A 16,261-nucleotide genomic window follows, 5' to 3' on the forward strand; every position below is an offset into this window, starting at 1 on the left:
TCTGGAGGAGAAGCTTGGTTCTCCCAACCCCCATCCTTGCAAAAAACCTTGGAAAGGGGAGAACTGAACAATTCTTGCTTCATTTCTTTTTTACAAAGATTAATTAATTTATTTTTAGTTTTCAACATTCATCTCCACAAGATTTTGAGTTACAAATTTTCTCCTCATCTCTACCTCCCTCCACCCCAAAATGGCATGTATTCTGATTGCCCCTTTCTGCAGTCTGCCCTCCCTTCTATCACCCCTCTCCCTCCACCATCCCCTTCCCCCTTACTTTCTTGTAGGGCCAGATAGATTTCTATACCCCATTTCCTGTATATCTTATTTCCAAGTTGCATGTAAAAACAATTTTTAACATTTGTTTTTAGAACTTTGAGTTCCAAATTCTCTCCCTTTTTCCCTCCCCACCCACCCTCCTTGAGAAGGCTATCAATTTAATACAGGTTTTAAATGTATCATTATCCAAAACACTTCCATAACAGCAATGTTGTGAAAGACTAACTATATTTCCCTCCATCCTACCCATCCCCCATTTATTCAATTTTCTCCTTTGACCCTGTCCCTTTTCAAAAGTGTTTGCTTTTGACCACTCTCTCCCCCAATCTGCCCTCCCTTCTATCATTCCCCCACTCTTATCCCCTTCCCCCCTACTTTTCTGTAAGATACCCAGTTGAGTGTGTATGTTATTCCCTCCTTAAGCCAAATCCAATGAGAGTAAGGTTCACTCATTCCCTTTCACCTCTCCCCTCTTCCCCTCCATTGTAACAGCTTTTTCTTGCCTCTTTAATGTGAGATAATTTACCCTATTCTATCTTTCCCTTTCTCCTCCCAATATATTCCTCTCTCACCCCTTAATTTTATTTTTTTAGATATCATCCCTTCATATTCAACTCACCCTGTGCCCTCTGTCTATATCTATCTATCTATCTATCTATCTATCTATCTATCTATATATATATCTATCTATCTATTTGTATATTCCCTTCAACTACCCTAGTACTGAGAAAGGTCTCATGAGTTGCAATTATCATCCTTCCATGTAGGAATGTAAACAGTTTGACTTTAGTAAGTCCCTTATGATTTCTCTTTCCTGTTTACCTTTTCATGCTTCTCTTGATTCGTGTATTTGAAAGTCAAATTTTCTATTCAGCTCTGGTCTTTTCATCAAGAATGCTGTGAAGTCCTCTATTTCATTGAAAGTCCATTTTTGGCCCTGAAGTATACTCTGGGTAGGTGACTCTTGGTTTCAATCCTAACTCCTTTGGCCTCTGGAATATCATATTCTAAACTCTTCAATCCTTTAATATAGAAGCTGATAGATCTCTTGCTTCCCTTCTAAATAATCACAAGGAGACAAGGTTAATTATCTAGGGGCCGTTGGGAGATCAGAATTTATCAATTCATCTTGGTGACTGTTGGCTTTAGGAGAAAGTTGATTTTTTTTAAACTCATCTATATTCTAGATTGAATTCTCCACAAAGGCTTGAGGACTAGGTCCACCTTTGCTGAAGGGGTAACATGTAGGAATCCAAACAATAATATGGTTAAATTCACTACACAAGCTGACTGTATGAAAGAGAGGTCCTGTGGTGTAGCAAATGGAAGGCTGGTTGTGGAATCAGCAAGACCTGGCTTTGACGTCAGCCTCTAACACTTACTAGCCCCATCACTATGGACAAATCACAACGTTTGAGTATCCCCACATTCTCTAACATTGGAGTTGCTGATCTGTATTGGTGGAGGAAATTTCCACAATCAGAGGAAATTTTCACATCGGTTCTGTGAGGTGATGAAATCTGAGGCCTGTTGGGGGCGGGGGAGGGAGGGAGAGAAAGGGTGGGGGGAAGAGATCGAGAGAGAGAGAGAGAGAGAGAGAGAGAGAGAGAGAGAAAGACAGAGACAGAGACATAGACATAGACAGAGAGAGAAAGGAAGGAAGGAAAAGAAAAAAAGTGAAAATTCAGACTTAAAAAATAGATCTCTCCTGGGAGAGACTGCTCACTTTATACAAGGAGTCACATGGGTATTCCTCCAAATAGCAAACACCACTGACCATGTAACTAGGCTTTGTCTTTTAAAAAACAATTTATAATGGGGCAGAGCTAAGATGGCGGCTAGAAAGCAGGGATGTGCCTAAAGCTCTCCCCCAGGACCCTCCAAACTCCTATAAAAATGGCTCTGAACAAATTCTAGAACTGCAGAACCCATGAAATAACAGAGGGAAGCTGGACTCCAGCCCAGGACAGCCTGGATGGTGGCTGGGTAAGGTCTATCACATGGAGCTGGGAGTGGAGCAGAGCCCAGCGTGGGCTGCGCCTGGACCAACCAGACCAGGACCAAGGGAGAACAGGCCCTAACGCCCTGAATCGGTGAGCTGTGGCAGTTACCAGACTTCTCAACCCACAAATACCAAAGACAACAGAGAAGGTTAGTGGGAAAAAACTGGGGGGACAGAGTGAAAGGAGTTCATGGTTTGGCCACCACCCCAGGGGCAGCGGAGGTGGTACAGCTACAGAACTAGAGCTGCAGTTGCTTTTGGCCCCAGGCCCACCTGGTGGGAGGAATTAAGTGGAGGATCAGAGCAGGAGTGCAAAGCCTGCTCAGACCTGAGTTGCAGTCCGGGTTGGTGGTTCTTGGGGAAGGAGGAACACTGGTGTGGCAGAGCTTGCTGTGTAGAAAAAGCTCTGAAAACAACAGCGCAGCCCCTCAATCTTGAGACAAAGTACTCTCTACTCTATAAGCAGTCATACCCCAACGAAAAACTCAAGGGTCAAGCAGTTGGCTGGGAACATGGCCAGGCAGCCAACACGGACTCAGATTCAGACTCAGACTTGGAATCTTTTTTTGGTGACAAAGAAGACCAAAATATACAGCCAGAAGAAGTTAACAAAGTCAAAGAGCCTACGTCAAAAGCCTCCAAGAAAAACATGAACTGGTCTCAGGCCATGGAAGAGCTCAAAAAGATTTGGAAAAGCAAGTTAGAGAAGTAGAGGAAAAAATGGGAAGACAAATGAGAAGGATGTGAGAAAACCATGAAAAACAAGTCAATGACTTGCTAAAGGAGACTCAAAAAAATACTGAAGAAAATAACATCTTAAAAAATAGACTAACTCAAATGGCAAAAGAGCTCCAAAAAGCCAACGAGGAGAAGAATGCCTTGAAAGGCAGAATTAACCAAATGGAAAAGGAGGTCCAAAAGACCACTGAAGAAAATACTACCTTAAAAATTAGATTGGAGCAAGTGGAAGTTAGTGACTTTATGAGAAATCAAGATATTATAAAACAGAACCAAAGGAATGAAACAATGGAAGACAATGTGAAATATCTCCTTGGAAAAACCAGTGACCTGGAAAATAGATCCAGGAGAGAGAATTTAAAAATTATTGGACTACCTTAAAGCTATGATCAAAAAAAGAGCCTAGATATCATCTTTCAAGAAATTATCAAGGAGAACTGCCCTGATATTCTAGAGCCAGAGGGTAAAATAGAAATTGAAAGAATCCACTGATCACCTCCTAAAAAAGATCCCAAAAAGAAAACTTCTAGGAATATTGTTGCCAAATTCCAGAGCTCCCAGATCAAGGAGAGAATACTGCAAGCAGTCAGAAAGAAACAATTTGAGTATTGTGGAAACACAATCAGGATAATACAAGATCTAGTAACTTCTACATTAAGGGATTGAAGGGCTTGGAATATGATATTCCGGAGGTCAGTGGAGCTAGGATTAAAACCAAGAATCACCTACCCAGCAAAACTGAGTATCATGCTTCAAGGCAAAATATGGATTTTCAATGAAAAAGAGGACTTTCAAGCTCTCAGTGAAAAGACCAGAGCTGAATAGAAAATTTGACCTTCAAAAACAAGAATCAAAAGAAGCTTGAAAAGGTAAACAAGAAAGAGAAATCATAAAGGACTTACTAAAGTTGAACTGCTTTGTTTACATTCCTACATGGAAAGATGATGTGTATGATTCATGAGACCTCAGTATTAGGGTAGTGTAAATGCAATCAGTGAATGGGAAGAATCTTTCCCACCCATTCACTGGGCTTCAGGGGTGGGGCTCTCAGGGTCCTGAGGGGAGTGGCTAAGACCATAGCCAGTGGTTTGAGTCTGAATCTGAGTCCGTTTTCGATGCCTGGCCATGTTGCCTGCCAGTCTAAAAGCAAGTTAGAGAAGTAGAGGAAAAATTGGGGAAGAGAAATGAGAATGACGCAAGAAAACCATGAAAAACAAGTCAATGACTTGCTAAAGGAGACCCAAAAAAATACTGAAGAAAACAACACCTTAAAAAATAGACTAACTCAAATGGCAAAAGAGCTCCAAAAAGCCAATGAGGAGAAGAATGCCTTGAAAGGCAGAACTAGCCAAATGGAAAAGGAGGTCCAAAAGACCACTGAAGAAAATACTACCTTAAAAATTAGACTGGAGCAGAGCTAAGAGGCAGTTGGTGAGAGCAGTTAAGAGCTGAAGGAGAGAGGAAGCAGCCAGCTAGCTGGAACACAGCTTGGAGATTGCGGCGGAAGTGGTGGCAACGGTGGCAGGCGCTACAAAAAAACAGGACTGACCCTAGTGGAGACCGGAGAGTGCCGAGCAGGGGCTTGAGGCCAGTAGGTGGTCTTCTTGCTGGAGGCCCTGGCATGGGGAGGGGGGGAAGGACCAGTATGGCTTGGCTTGCTGCCATAATGTTTTTCTGTGGCCTCCTGGTCACTATTGTGAGATGGGCATACTGGTTCTGGAAGATTCTTGCCAGGATATTGAACTGGGGACACTGGTCCCTGGATCTGCTACTTTTGAGTTTCGATAAATGCTTTAACTCCTCTGCCTTCTACTTAGAGAATTCCTTATATCCTGTGATTCTGGACCATTCAGGCATATTCATGGTTATCTTTGAAGTCATGAATTCTGACTTAATGATATAGGTAGCTGAAGGGAATATACATACACACATAAACTATCTCACATAAAAGTGGCAAGAAAAAGCAGTTCATTGGAAGGAAAGAGGGGGCAGGTGAGGGGGGAATGAGTGAATCTTGCTCTCATCGGATTTGACCTGAGGAGGGAATAACATACACACTCAATTGGGTATCTTACCCCACAGGAAAGAAGGAGGAAGAAGATAAAAAAGGGGGGCATGATAGAAGGGAGGGCAGATGGGAGAGGGGGTAATCAAAAACAAACACTTTCAGAAAGAGACAGGGTCAAGGGAGAAAATTCAATAAAGGGGGATAGGATAGGAAGGAGCAAAATATAGTTGGTCTTTCACAACATGAGTCCTATGGAAGTGTTTTACATAATGATATGCATGTGGCCTATGTTGGATTGCTTGCCTTCTTAGGGAGGGTGGGTGGGGAGGGAAGAGGGGAGAGAATTTGGAGCTCAAAGTTTTAAAAGCAGATGTTCAAAAAAAAAAGTTTTTGCATGCAACTAGGAAATAAGATATACAGGCAATGGGGCACAGAAATCTATGTTGCCCTACAAGAAAGTAAGAGAAAAGGGGATGGGGGGAGTGGGGTAATGGAAGGGAAGGCTGACTGGGGAACGGGGCAATCAGAATATATGCCATCTTGGAGTGGGGGGGAGGGTAGAAATGGGGAGAAATTTTGTAATTCAAACTCTTATGAAAATCAATGCTGAAAACTAAAAATACTAAATAAATAAAAGAAAGAAAAAAAATTTATAATTTTCCAGTGATGCGCCTCTTGCATAAAATGTCTTGTATAAAGGCTTTGACCTGGGGTGCCAAGTCCAGCCAAATTCTGCTAAAAGCACTGCAATTTCTCAGTACCTACTTATTAAGAACTGAGACAGGATTTAATTTGGATTAGGGAACTCCCAGGAAATGTTCTCTGACCAGGTAGATCAATACCTGTCCTATAATTGATAGCATTAGATATATGCCTGGGGCACCTAGAAATTAAATGATTTGTCAAAGGTCACTACTTAATAGTAAAACAAACATATGTATAGGAATGGAACTTGGGAGTTGGAGTATCTGAAACTATTTAGTGAGGAAACTCCCAACAATGCAGATCATTATCTTCTCTACAATTGGCACTAAGAAGTGACTTGTTCACAGTCACACAAGGAGTATGCACCAGACAGGACTTGAACGGAGGTATTCCTGGCTGGAAGGGTGGTTTTCTAACCAGTAATCCTTGCTTCCTTCTCTCAAAGAAGAATAATTAGTTATAATAGGAAGCTACAGGGGTGGAGGCTGGTGAGCATCATCTCACCATCCCTGTCCTTGAGGACAGCCCAGCAGTTTGGTCTGTTTTTTTGGTTTGTAGTTCTTGGGGGAGGGGAAGAGGGGGATTCTTAGTTATAGTTCTGCTCAAAGGTGCTACTGACTTGAGATTTTTATATGTTTATGTGGAGGAAGAGGAAGAGGAGGAGGAAGAGAAAGAGGACTAGGAGAAGGAGGAGGAGGAGAAGGAGGAGGAGGCCGCCAAAAGCAATGCAGCAATGTAGGCTGGAGCCTTTGATCTATTCCTCAAATAAACTATAGCTCAAATGTTTGACTATTTAAGGAGGGGAGCTGGGGTAGAGAAAAGATATTAAATTTTCATTGTGCTGGGCTTCCATTACCTTTTACCAAGCTTTTTCCTGTGTTATCTCACTTGTTCTTCCCAAATGTAAGGCAGGGAGGGCAGGAATTACTGCCTCCATTTTGCAGTTGAGTAAACTTGCAACTTGACTTCCCTGAATTTACAGGGCTAGGACTAGAACTCACATCTTTGGACTTTTAAGAAAGTTTTCTCTCCAATATAAATTGCCTCTTGATAATTATGTTCATCCTCCCTTGGAGGGTGAAAATTCCTTTCAGGACAGAGCCTTGATCTACACCCCACCCCCTCAGGTCCCTGAAATTGTAAAAAGCACTTGGGAGTCATTGTTAGGGATATTTTAGAGTCTGTACTATTGTGGGATAAAGGATAAAGGCTTAGAGGTTAAAACCTATGCTTTTTTTATGTTTTTGGTCATATTTATTTTTAAAAATAAAAAAAATATAATCACATGTTTAACGATTTCATGCATTAGCCATGTCCAAAATAAGAGACAGAAAGAAAAAGAAAAAAAATATACTTTGATCTGTACTCTGAATGCATCTGCTTTCTAACTGGAGGTGGATAGTACGCTTCATTATAAGTTTGCTGAAAATTTATGCTTTTAAAACAAGTGACTCCACATATCTCCAAGTTGGAAGAGTTATGGAAAATCAGTGTAGGTAGAGGGAAAGGTGAAAACATTATTCTATTAAGCTGGTTTAAATTTGGCCACTATCTCATGAAAATCATTATATCATAGATTGTTAGATTAGGACAGGGTTTTAGAGGTGACCTAGTCCCAGCTTCTTTTCATTTTGATTTTGCACTGCCACACTGTGAGATGGTTCTGGTTATTAATGGAACATCTGTGGGAAGAGCCCTGGTCTTGGACTCAGAAGTTGTGTTGGTTGCCCCAACCCCTGGGCAAATCTTAACTGCCCAATCCTCAGTTCCCTTACATATAAGATGGGCTTAATAAATATGTGAGGTAAATAAAATGTGAAGACTTCACAGGGAAGATATGTATAAATATATCTACATCTATAGCTATACTAAGAAATGTTTAAAAATCAAGAAATAGGGAAATAGGGAAGTGGAAAAATTCTGAGGCCATGAGAATCTAATGACTCAGCCTTTGGGAAAGTTTTACCCTGAAACTTTTTGTTCTTTCTTCTGGTTCTGGTTTAAAGATTTGCCCAGTAAGAATAGGGTCACTGTGACCTGCTTTCCTTTACTGTAAAAGTACTGTAGAAGAATGGAGAGGGTCTCCCCCTCCCCTTATCCTATTCTCCTTAGATTTATAGATGTCACCTCAGTTGTAATCATTAACTAAGGGAATGGGAATTGGAGTTTCTGTGCCTCAATTTCCCGTTTCTCTGTCTAGCTTTTGTTCTCAGATTGTAAGTCCACCTCCCAGCCAATGGTGAGAAGGGTCAGAGATAGGTGGGAATTCTCTTGTGTTAGGTATAATTATGGGTGTTTTGCTCCTTGTACTTTGCCTCTTTTGCTGGTTCTGCTCTGTACTAGCAGAGGATGCCCTATTCTCGAGAATAGAATAAAATTTATTTCTGTTCCCACCCTGAGATAGCTCCTTATTATAAATTAACTTTTAATTGGTGAGGGTCTTTCATCCCACACAATAAAGATTATACTATCTACCTCACTGTTATATAAATGTGGGTTATTATTATAACTATGTATCAGGAAAGGAGGGGAGTCTCTCTCCGTTAAGAACTGCTTACATTTTAACATAGTGTTTTAGTGGACAAATGTATCTGCCATTTTTTAGGACTTAATATGAAAAAAAAGAGAGAGAGAGATGTAGGTGTAGCTCTTTTAAAGAGGTGGTTGTAATCCTTAAATGAAGTGGGGGGAGGGGGAATAACTTCAACAAAGCCATTTGCTCTAGGAGAGGGTAAGACAGTAAATAATGAAAGGATAGCATATTAATTTTTTAAAATGATGAACTTAGCAAGCATAAACAGAAAAGACTGTACATGAGACAGATTTTTTTTACATCCAATTTGTACATTAATTTTTTAAAACAAGGACAATAACTGGGGAAGGGAGGAAAAGGAAAGCTTTTTTCTATTTAATTATTCATGGACAAAAATTCCTTCCAGACAAGATCAACAAAGCCCTGTTACCATAGGGACACAGCTATCTCCTAGGCTGTGAATAGTAATCAGTTTTGCAACACTGCTGCATTTTCTCAGTTGGTATTTGTTTTCCATTTTACAGGCAGATAATAGTTGGTTCTTTAAAAGTGTTCATTTTTTGTGTCATACTCCCTAACAACCACGGCAATTCTCTCCCTACCCCAACACCGACACTCTCAGGTGAACCCATTCTGAAAGCACTCCCCTGGTTTGTTGGTTGTTTTTGCCAGGCACTGCTTTGCTACCTGAATAGAATTAAACGATTTATAGCTGGAAGAAATCTTAAGAGATTCCAATCCCCTAATTTTAGAAATGTGGAATGACTTCTTGGAAGACACACAGTAAGTCCTTCACCAGTATGACTTTGGGCAAGTCATTTCTCTCCCCTAGGGACTAGTTCTCCTTTTCCGTAAACTAGCTTCCAATTCTAAAAATCCTGAAAGCCATGCCCCCAATGTCATTAAAATTTGCATACCCTTTGAACCAGCAATACCTTTATCCCAAAGAGAGAGGAAAAGAGCTTAACTGTACAAAATTATTTACAGCATCCTTTTTTTTATATTAGCAATTAGGTTTGGGAAAAGACTGAACACAAATTATGCCATAAGAATGTGTTGCTGCATAGATTCAGAGAAACCTGGGAAGACTTGTAGGAACTTGTGCAGAGTGAAGTACACAGAACCAGAAAAATTTATACAAATAACAGCAAAGTAAAAAACAGCTTTGAAAGAGTTAAGAACACAAATCAGCTCACTGACCAATTGCTACTGATGATGAACTATGTCATGTACTTCCTGAAGGTGAGATGATGGACTCCAGATATAGAATGACACACACGTTTTTGGATAGGACAATGTGAGAACTTGTTTGCTAAATGGCATTACTGAGCCTGGAGTAAGTAAGGAAGATCTAAGTTTAATTCTAGCCTCAGGTACTTATTAGCTGTGTGACCCTGGCTAAGTCACTTAACCTGTGTCTGCCTCATTTTTCCCATCTGTAAAATACGGATAATGCTACCATCTAATTCTCAAGTTTCCTGTGAGGGTCGAATGAGATTATATTTGCGAACATTAAGGTTCTATATATAAATGCTAGCTTAAAAAAATGAGGCATAACATCTCAGGGCATGGGTAATGATTGTCAGGATTTGTCCTGCTTTGACTATGCATAATCTGCTATAAGGGTTTTGTTTTTCTTTTATATTGGCATAGTTGTAGGAAGGAAAAAAAAATACTTGTTCGCTGAAAACAGTTTTTTAAAAGAAAAAAAAAATCACATGCGTCCTTGAGCCACAGGTGAGGCAGATGGGGCGGGACTACAACTCCCAGAATGCACCACGGAAGCCATGCCCGGAGCCAGGGGCTTCTCGCTACGCCCACTGGTCACGTGACCGTCCGGAAACGCTGGGCTGGCGGCTGGCGGCTGAGGTGAGCTGGCGGAGAGATGCGGGGGCAGCGGCGACTGCAGCGGCTGGACCAGCTGTTAAAGATGTGTGTTGGGTAAGAGGGCCCGAGCGGGTGCCGATGGTTGGGTGCGGCTCGGCGGCGTGGGGGGAGGGATGTAGCCTGGCTGCTCCTCGGGAACCAGGGGATGCCCTGAGAACTGCGGCGGGCTTGCGACCCCCCGCGGCGAGCTCGCGCCCCCTCCTCCACCCCCGTGCTCTCGAGCCTTTTTCGGTGGGGGGGGGGCGCAGTCGGTGCTGGGACTGAGCCCTGTCCATGGGAATCATTGGCCCGGCGGAGCCTGGGGAAATGGGCTGACGGGGAAGGGGGCTGGCAGAATAGGGGGTGGGCCCGAGGACCAGGAGGGTGGGGGCCCGAAAGACGCGGGGGCAGCGAGGTCGGGGGGCAGAATTGGGGGGCGCGCGGCCCTGGGGAGTGGTGGGGGTGGGCTGGGAGCATGGGATGGCTGTCTGAGTGGGGGTGGGCCCGAGGGCTGGCAGGGTGGGGACGAGAATGACGCGATGGCTTATCGAGGACGGTGGGCAGGTTGGGGGGGGCCAGGGGTGGGCCTGGCAGGGTGGGCCCGAAGGCTGGCAGGATGGTGACGAAGCCGCAGCCGAGATAGCGGGCAGGGTGGGGGGACTCCGGGGTCGGAGGGGTGAGCGGGGGCGGCTAGACCTCGGCCAGAAAGACGAGGGCAGACCCCGACTGGGGGCAGGGTTGCACCCTAGCAGTTGCTCCAGGTAACACACCTCCAGTGCCCTTAGCCAAGTGATGTCTTAAAACAATAAAGAAGGAGGGAAGAAGGCTGCTTACCTCCCCTCCCCCATCTCTTAAACCCCACCCTGAGTCAGCTTGGGTTTGTTACTGAGTTCCTGATTTAGCAAAAGAAATGGGAGAGGTTTTAGAAGGTGATGATGCCCTTTCGGATAGGACGGGAAGGTTTCAAGAGCGGTGGGCTGCTTTTTGGTGGTAAGATATAAAATTACAATGATGAGGATAAAGTTGTATTCTGATGTGCTGTTCCCTAGGAGTCAGGTAGACGTGAGTTCAAAAGCTGCCTCAGGTACTTTTGTAGTTACGTGGCCAAGGGCAAGTGAGTTAACTTCTGTCTGCTTTACTTTTCTAACAGTACCACCTCTCAGGGTTGTGGTGAGGGTGAGAATGAATTAGGCTTGCTCAGCTCTTTGCAAATCTTAAAGCGTTGTATACCTGTTAACTCAGAAAGGATTTCCCTCATCCCCTTGTGAGGTCATTAAGAAAAAGCATGTGATACCGAGGAAAGGTGCCCTGGTTTTGGAGTCTAACCCTAGCTTTGCTACTTAATAGGATCTTTGGTATTTTAGAAGAGAACTTGGTCCTTCCATGAGACCTTAAAATCACAAGTCACTCAAAGGCTCTTGGCCTCTGATTCCTTATCTGTAAAGATGACTTCTGAGATCCTTTCCAGCTCCACACCTATGGGAGTATGAGATGGGTATTCAAGAATTATTATTATTATTATTATTAATTAATAATCATATCATTATTATACTCATTTTACAGCTAAGAACACCTATGCTTACAGTGGTTGGGAGACTTAATCATGGTTATACGCCTCCTCAGTGGCCAACTAGAGCTAGTATTTGAACCTAGGTCTTTTGACTCCAGGTACTAATATTCTGAATTGAGAACCGGGAGTGGAACCTAGAATCAGAAGACTGGAGTTCACGTTGGACTTAGATTGACTTAGATCTACTCTTAGGTCCGTTTTGAGCTCTGAAATCATGATCCCAAGCCCTTCTTGTAGGACCTGCTATCCAACCATACCAACATGTGCACTCGTTTAAATGACTTTAAAGTATTCTTAGGTCTTTCAGGGCTTGATTCTTTCCTATATCTCCTTTACATTTTTTTTTTTTTTTAGAGAAAAGATGATACAGAAAATTAACAGCTTCAACATTAATTTCACTACATAGTTCTGCATCTGTTAGGGTCTATTTATTACCATATATTACATAGTTCTGCATCTGTTAGGGTCTATTTATTACCAAAGCACAAATCCGACCATGTCATCCCCTTGTTCAGGAAGCTTCAGTGGCTAGCTCTTGCCTCCAGGATTAAATATAAACTTCTGTTTGTTTTTTTTTTAAACCCTTCCAATCTAGTTCATAATCTACCTTTCCAGGCTCATTTCAAGAAGTTTTTCTTTGTGTGCTTTACATTCCAGTCAGACTGGCCTACTTGATCTTCTCAGTTTGTAACATTCCCAGTGTGTAACATGTGTCTTGGCTCAGGCAGTGTGTCATCCCTAGAAAGCAGCTCCTCCTCACTGCTGCATCTTAAAGGTAGTGGCTAGAGTGCTGAGCCTGGAGTGGGGAAGATTTGAATTCAAATTCAGCCTCAGACATTTAATTAGCTAAGTGACCTTAGGCAAGTCACTTAACTTCTGCCTCAGTTTCCTCCTCTGTAAAATGGTGACATCTCTTGAATATACGCCCTTTCTCTACTCTGACACTGTCAGTACTCTAGTTCATGTCCTTATCACTTCATGCTTGAATTACTGCAGTAACCTGGTGGATTTTCCTATCTCAGATCTTTCTCTCCTCCAATCCAGTTTCCATTCAACTGGTGATTCTTCTTAAATGAAGGTCTGATCATGTCACACACATGGGGCTGGGGCTGGGGGGGAGGGGGCGCTTAACAAACTCCAGTGGCTTCCAGTTACCTCCAGGAGCAAATACAAACTTCTCTGTTTGACATTCAAAGCCCTTCATAACCTACTCCCCTCCTACCTTTCAGGTCTTCTTACTCCCTGACATATTCTTCCTTCCAGTGACATTGTCCTCCTGGCTGTACCACAAACAAGACACTCCATCCCAGCATATTCTCTGATCCCCATGCCTGGAATGTTCTCCCTCAACTCCACCTGCTGGTTTCCCTGGCTTTTCTTAAGTCCAAACTAAAATCCCACCTTCTTCAGGAAGCCTTTTCTAACCTCTCTTGATTCCAGTGCTTTCTCTCTTTTATTTCCTGTTTATCCTGTATGAAGATTATTTGTATATATTTGTCTGCATGTTGTCTCCTCGGTTAGATTCTTAGCTCCTTGAGGACTGGGATTGTCTTTCGCTTCTTTGTATCCCCAGTGCTAAGCTCTCCTGTCTTTCATATAGTGGGTGCTTAATAAATGTTTCTTGAACTGTATCGAGAATAGTAATCGTGCCCACCTCCTTTTGAGGATCAAATGAGGTAGTATTTGTAAAGTGCTTAGCACAGTGCCTGGCACATTATGAGTGCTGTATAAATGCTGGTTATTATTATTATCATAGGATCCCTAGCTTTCTTCAAAACTCATTTCATTTGCCGGGTCCTCGAGGAAACTACTCCAAATTCTCCCCTCCTTTTGGTGATCATTTTGTAGTTACTTTTCAATGTATGTAAGCTCTTTGAGGGCAGAGGCTTTCATTTTTTGTCTTTGTATACCCAGGGCCCAGCACTAGTACCTGGCATGTAGTAGGGGCTTCATAAATGCCGGTTGAATTGAATGAAATATGTGCACTCATTGGTATCCCAAGGAGATAGTGTTTGGATTATTATATTGATTTACATGTAAAATATCAAAAACAGTTGAGCTGTACTGTCACACTCACCCAGCTCCCAAAATCACATAGTTAGAAGGGAAAGTCAGAGTTCTAGTATAACCCAAGGTAGAAGTTCCTTCAACAGCTCCTCAAGTAGTCGAGGATTTGTTTTATAAAAATTGGATTCAGTCAAAAGGCTGCACTTAGGGCCACGTGTAGCCTCCAGGCTGAAAGTTCCCCACCCCTGCTCCAGGACAAACCATTCCACCTGTGGATAGTTCCAATTGTTGACGTGTTTTCTTAGATTGAGCCAATGTTGTGTCTTTGAAACCTTTTTTACCCATTTTTCTTAGTTCTGTTCTTTGGGGCTAATCCCTCTTTCATATGACAATCCTTCAGATAACTTAAAGAGAGTCTCGTGTATCTCTCTCCCCCCTCCTCCCTCCCTTCCTCTCTTTCTCTCTCCCTCCCTCTCTCCCTCCCCACTATCCTCTCCCCTTTCCTGCCCCCAAATCCCTTTTCTCTTTCTAAGGCTACACAACCCTATCAACTTCAGTGGGTCTTTTGTGTGGTATAGCTTGATAGGACTTCCTATTCTGTCTTCTTAACCATTTCGAGTGCCCTTCTCTGGAAGAGTGGGAGCTTGTTATTACCCTTCCTGGGTGGCTGCTAGGTGGTTTAGTAGATGGAGCATTGGACCTGGAGTCAGGAAGACTTGAGTTCAAATCCAGCTTCAGACACTTAGTACTTGTGACATTGAGCAACCATTGGAAAAGGAAATGGCAAAGCACTCCAGACAACTCCATGGACATTATGATCCACGGGGTCACCAACAGTTGGATGCAACTAAACAACATCAACACCCTTCCTAAAACTGTGTTCCTGAAGCAGATCTCTGACACTTGAGATGTAGTCTGGGGAGGGTAGAATGTAGTAGGACTTCCTGCTTTTGAAAAGGATGCCTTTCTTTGTGCTTTCTGATTGCATTTGCTTTTGAATCTTCAGTGTGACTGAGCTTGCAGACCACCCCCCTCATTTTCACAGTCTTTTGTCTAGTTTTTCTAGTTTGTCTAGTTTTTGTCTGTTTTCCTAATCCAATATTTATAGTTAACTTTTTGAACCCTGGTGTAGAATGTTAAGTGTATTAAGTGTAATCTTTTTAGATTTAAACCATTTTCTACTTTGTAGAGATAATACTTCACAATTATGTATTGTGTTTAGTGTTTATCTCATTTAATCATCACTATATAATATTTACTGTATATATTAATATTTCTATTATACAAATGAATAGACTTCAGGTATGTTAAGTGACCTAATATAAATAGAGCCTGAGGCAAGATTCAAATCCAGGTGTTTTTGCTTCTGTGTTGTTCAGTGGTTTCCAACTCTTGGTGACCACATTTATGACAAGGTATGCAAATCACTTAAGCGCTCTAGAAAGGTGAATTATTGATGCTTCATGACCCCTTTTGGAGTTTTCTTGGAAAAGATACAAGAGTGCTTTGACATTACCTTCTTTAGCCCATTTTACAGATGAGGAAATTGAGGCAAGCAGGGTTAAGTGACTTGCGCAGGGTAACACGGGTGTGTGTATATGAAGCTAGATTTGAACTAAGGAAAATGAGTCTTACTGACTCCTGGCGTGGTGCTCTTGTCCACCAGGCCACCTAGCTGCCTAACTCCTGTCCTGTACCATACTGCCCTACTGATCTTTTAAAATTCTGACTCTGTTACCCAATATATTACTTTTCCCTCCCAGCTTTCTCTTTGCATGTTTAATAAGCATCCCATCTATGTCTTCAAATTGTTGGTGAAAATTTTTCAACAACACAAGGACGAGACCAGTCCTTGGGTTCCTCTGCTAAGGATCTCCCTACCCGTTGACATCAATTACCATTCTTTAAGTTCAGGCTTCCAACCACTTCTGAACCACCAAGCTATTATCATCCAGCCCCTGTACATCCATCTTGTCTACAAAGTTAACGTGAAAGATCTTGTCAAATGCCTTGCTGAAATTGAAGTTTACTATATTTACAGTATTCTTCTGATCTGCCTATTTAGTAACTGTCAAACAAGGAGATGAAATTAGTCTGTTATGACCTGGTTGGAACTATGTCAGCTCTTAGTGGTCACTTCTTCCCTTTTTGATGTTTGTAAACAGTCCCTTTAATAATATGTTTTAGAATTTCGCCAGGCATCAAAATTAAGCTTATTGGCCTAGATTTTCAAGAATCCATCTTACTTCCTTTTTTTTCCCCTGAAGATCAGAACATTTATCCAGTTCTAGTCCTTTGGCACCTCTCCCATGCTCCCAAATTTATAATATCCCATCAAAATATTTTTAGAAATAAGACCCTAAATGAGTTTATAGCCTTTAAAGCTTTTATGTATTGTTCACCTATAATCAGGTAAAAGCAAAATAGAAATTATTGTGAATGCAAAGTTGGAAGATGCTGTTATTCTTTGGTCTGGGAATTCTCTTGTATCTTTTATAGTATATTTGACAATATAAGTATTTTGGTAATTTTTTTCATTAATAAGAAATGACTAAC

General features: G+C 42.1%; 1 protein-coding gene across 4 annotated transcripts in view; it reads left to right on the forward strand.

The window, feature by feature from the left end:
• Positions 1 to 10,084: 10,084 nt before the first annotated feature.
• The window catches only part of SLC37A3 (solute carrier family 37 member 3), a 45,475-nt gene continuing 39,298 nt past the window's right edge, over positions 10,085 to 16,261 (forward strand). Inside the window, exon 1 of one of the 4 annotated variants that reach the window (XM_036760244.1) lies at positions 10,085 to 10,203. The gene's annotated coding sequence lies outside the window, so the exon portion shown is untranslated. The remainder of the gene's footprint in view (positions 10,204 to 16,261) is intronic. The other 3 variants (XM_036760248.1, XM_036760245.1, XM_036760247.1) reach the window with 3 other exon arrangements.

This window comes from Trichosurus vulpecula, chromosome 5, assembly GCF_011100635.1.
Source record: "Trichosurus vulpecula isolate mTriVul1 chromosome 5, mTriVul1.pri, whole genome shotgun sequence".
NCBI lineage: Eukaryota > Metazoa > Chordata > Mammalia > Diprotodontia > Phalangeridae > Trichosurus > Trichosurus vulpecula.